This window comes from Poecilia formosa, unplaced genomic scaffold (genome assembly GCF_000485575.1).
Source record: "Poecilia formosa unplaced genomic scaffold, Poecilia_formosa-5.1.2 Scaffold915, whole genome shotgun sequence".
Taxonomy (NCBI): Eukaryota; Metazoa; Chordata; class Actinopteri; order Cyprinodontiformes; family Poeciliidae; genus Poecilia; species Poecilia formosa.
Window position 1 is genome coordinate 43,792 of NW_006800854.1, and position 4,569 is coordinate 48,360.

General features: G+C 39.8%; 1 protein-coding gene across 1 annotated transcript in view; it reads right to left on the bottom strand.

The window, feature by feature from the left end:
- Positions 1-624, bottom strand: part of tmsb2 (thymosin beta 2) — a 2,041-nt gene extending 1,417 nt beyond the window's left edge. Inside the window, exon 1 of the mRNA XM_007543824.2 lies at positions 485-624. The gene's annotated coding sequence lies outside the window, so the exon portion shown is untranslated. The remainder of the gene's footprint in view (positions 1-484) is intronic.
- Between the last annotated feature and the right edge of the window lie 3,945 nt (positions 625-4,569).

A 4,569-nucleotide genomic window follows, 5' to 3' on the forward strand; every position in this document is an offset into this window, starting at 1 on the left:
AAGCCTATATGTTTGGAGATCTTCAAAAGCAGAATAAGCTTCTGTAAGGTGATTCTTACCATTGTGGATTTCAATGGGGCCTAAAAGGTTCTGCTTGATGCGGTGTTAGGCTTCCTGAGCAAAATGCAATGTTTTTAAAAACATATATATATATATATATATTTTATAATCAAAGCAACTTTCAATCTTTCACTTGAACACTTAAGAATCTGTATCAACTTGCGTCACATATCGGTCAAATTTGACCCTGTTTTACGACTGTTATAAACCTCAACATGCCAGCAATATTGCTTTGTTTGTCGCCACCACAATTCTCATCAACCTCATCTTCCACATTATTTCCCTGCTGCCGTTAGCAACCATCTTCTACCCATCCAGCCACACCCCAGTCCTTTGTCTGACTCCCGGCAGAGCAGAGCCACCGTCAGTCCCAGAAACAAAAGCCGAACGGAGGAGAGAAGAAGCAGAGATCAGTCTTTCTTACCGATGATCACAGCAGGTGGGCTAAAATCTTAGGCCGAAGGCTGCGGGGAGGGTCAGAGACGCAGGGATGCAGAAGTGAGAGCGGTACGGAAGATGAGACGAGCTGCCGGCGTGTGCGCGCCTCGCTGCATCCAGGGTCCGGGTATAAGAAGGAGGGAGGGGGGAGGAGAGAGCGACTGAACTTGGTCAGCCTTCTTCTGTTATTAATATTAATGCTCTTAAGGGGAAAGACGTGAGAAAGAAAACAACTGACAGAAGACAGCTACTAAATGGAGATTTTCTGAGATCAGCTATTATTATTATTATTCTGCATATAATCCATAATCCACATCAGTTCCTGCTGAAAATTAAGAGTTCTGCAGGGGGTTTTATTCACCTCTTTTTGCGAATCATTGTGTTACAACTATAATTCTTTAGATATATCATGTTAGTAAATTCGCAACATAATGATTATTTTATCTGTTGATTAATATTTCACAAAAGATCATTTACAACAAACTGTTTATGACAAAGCCAATAGGAGGCCCTAAACAGGACTACATAGCTGCTATTCCAGTGAATATCACTCACCAGATAATATCCGAACTGTGATCAAGTTCAAATAAATATTTTGGAGTTGATCTCAAACGATCGCTGATCTCAGAGAACCGTACTTACTTGTCAAATGATCTATTGTAGGAATGATGATGAGAGCCGCAGCTCTTCCTCTGACTCACTGATCAGCTCCTGCCTCGTGTGTCAGCTTCGCTCCCGGATCAACATGATGCTGCCAGGAGGAGAGCAGAGTTCAGGGGTTTTAGTAAGAAACAACCCACTGATAAGCTTTACCACATCAGAACAGATCAGGCCTGAGATCCGGTTGCCGTGTGTGTTTTTGTTGACATCATTTGCTTTGGTACATCAGTCTATCTGCGCATAACTTCAGCACAGCGAAACTTCAGCGAGACGCTCTTTCTGGCTCTGTTGGATCAGTTCTGGAGCTAAATATTTGTGGGTTCAGGTAGTTTCAAGATTTTCCACCTGTTCGTTTTCTCCTTCCTCTCAAAATTAAAACTTCAGAGAAACTGAAACACTCTCCATGAATGTTAAGACATTTTTTTCTTACATTTAATTCCATGATCCTAAACAAAAGATCCCCTATTAGTCTATTATTCATTTTTTTTTAAGTTGAAAGAAATTGTTTATAGTTTATCTTAGTGGAATTAATAATAACTTTTAATTCTGATTATGCTGACTACTGCACCTGTTTTTTTCTTATAGTGATCAGTCTATGCATAAACTGTTGTGTTGAATCTGAGAAATAAGAGTTATTTATAAAAATACCAAACTCTCCTTGAATTCTTTCTCTTAAGTTGTAATAAAAATCGCTAAATACTAAATAAAGTAATTCATCTTTCAGTTCGTTATGGTTATGAGACTGTCTAATTTGATATGTATGTTACTTGAGTTAAATTAGTCACTCTACATGACTTTTATACGTATAGCACTTGAAATAATTAACCTTTTTTTTGTTTTAGAGCGATTTGGCTGCAAAGAACAAGCTATTTCATTAGCTTGGACAGCTAATGTCTTAAGCTGACTTTGGAAGTGGGGAGAAAACAAAAGGACAAGACATTAAAATACCTAATCAATACGTAATACAGGTCTCTCGGAACCAGTTAATCGAAATGTCTGAGGATTGTATTTATAGATTTTTGTCTACATATTAAAATTTAAGATCTTGTAAGTGTGTGTTTTGTAAAATTCAAATAATGATAAAAAAAAAAAAACCCATACACTTCCAAATGAATTCATCAGATTAATATTAGTGAGCTCGTCTGCCTCATTTTACTAGTTTTGTGGGATTATTTTTGAAGCGTTTCTCGATCACATCATACACCAATGAAACCCTGATGCGAGGAGCCCACTGTGCTCCGCTTACATCACTGAGACCTGCTGCTCTTTAGCCTTTAATCTTCCCCGAGGTCTGGTTACAGCACGCTGACCACAGCTGCTGAGAAAATGTGGCTTAGAGAAGTCTGCTCATCTCACAACAGCATGAGTCAACATGACCTCAGGCTCTCAGAAACGATCAGTTAATGTAAAGCTCCCTCCTTTCGCCTCATGCTCCGCCCAGCGTCAACACCGACTGCTAAAGAGTTTTGTCCATCAGAAACAGCTATTCGGTGTTACAGAGGAGGGTTTTTTTTTTTTTTTCCTGTTCTTATTAAACAATGTAAAAATTTTGTTTTAAAAGCTTCTTTAAAATTATAATGTATGTCTTTTTTTTGTTACAAGCAAGGTCAAGCTCTCTGCACGCTGTGTGATTTCACCCAATGACTTTGCATTTTTGGGGGAGCGGGGTTACGTCAACATGATGGCTTGGCACGAGCGATCTTTTAGGAATACTGCAGCACCACCTGCTGGCAAAACAGCATAACAGCTTCATAAAGGAGTCTGAATTTGAAGCTCACTAATTTAAGCAAACTGGGGAGCAGTAATGATGATGATGATGATGATGATGGTCAGAATAGCCTGCAGCCTTGTTACATTTTAGGGCAATGTTACTTTGCAGCACTTAGATTATTATTTCTAATGTGATTGGCCTTTGGTGTCCCTTGCTTTTCGATGCTTTTCATGCTAACAAACAGCTCATGCTTCCACTGAGCTGTTTGTTGCTTTGAGGTACAGTGGAGAGGAAAACATCCTTGACCTTCTCTGACTTGGCTAGGCCCTCCTAGTAACCTTTGTGCTTGAAATGTTATCACATTTGAAGCTCAGAGATGAGATGCTCCCTGACAAAGGTCAGACTCGGAGCCAAATGACCTGTCAGAAAAATCCGACGGAGCGCCGCGTGTCGGCCGGTGGACGACAGGCAAGCAAACCTTTCCACGTGTCAGACTGAACCGTGTGCTGTTTGACTTTGTCTGGATGAGTGACATTGGCTAAGATCGACATGTTGAAGCTCAGTGAGACTGCAGCAGCTGGGGGAAAACAGCTCTGCATATGCAAGAAGAAGACTGGAAGTCATGTTCTGCTGTAAACTCGTCACAGGAGGGCAGCACAAGACTATTTAAACTCCAAGCTACTGAGGGTCCGCCAGAGTAAACGCCTATCTGATTCTAACTAGATAAATCCTACTGTAACTGATCGGACTTGGAAAAAGCGTACCGACACGGCAGTACAGTCTAAACTTGTCTCTTCAAACTAAGTAGACTTCGAATCCTGTGAAAGTAGTGGTGGTTTTAGTGCGACACGAGGAGAGAAGAAATTAAGTGTCTTCAAGAATGTCAGACCAGCAATAAAGTCTTACGCATTAAAGCAACATTCAGTGATGCTCTGGTGAGTCACAAGCCTAAATCTGACACAGCATGAATGATATGGAATATCGTCATCGTTCAACACATCCACACTTTTCAACCACAAACTTCAGTGGATCTTACAAGGATTGCGTGTGGCCGACCGACACAAAGCAGAGCGTTATTCTGAAGTGGAAGGTAGAGAATACGTTTTCTATCTTTTACAAATGAAAGTCTGAAAAGTATTGTGTATATTTGTATCCAGTCACCCTGAGCGAGCCAACAGTTTGTATTTTTATACTTTTGCTGCAGTTAAACCTGCATGTTTCTGGGGTCACATCTTTCAGCATTGAACTTCTATAGGCTGAACTTTTTTTTCCGAAACGCAGTTTAATTGGGGGCAGACCATCTCTGAACATTGTTTTTCCAAGTCTTGTCACACATTCTTATATGAATTTAGGTTTGGATTTTGCTCCGAACTTTGACTGGGTCAGTTTAGTAAAACATTTTCACTGTTGTATGTGTCGTCGTACTGCTGCTAGGTAATTGCTTCAAGGACGGTTGTCGCATATTTTATCTAAAACCTCCTTTCTATTCTGATCAGATACATTTTACCTGTTGACTTATTCTTGCAAATGTTCTGAAAAGAATAAAGTACAGCTGTTTAAGAAAAATCCAATATGTTGAGATTATATTCAATTTTAAATTTTGAAAGACAGAGCAGATACACACACTTTTTAATGAAAAGTAACAAATTAATAACAGGAGAGGGAAAACATTCAGTTGGTGTTGTTATCATAGCCGATAC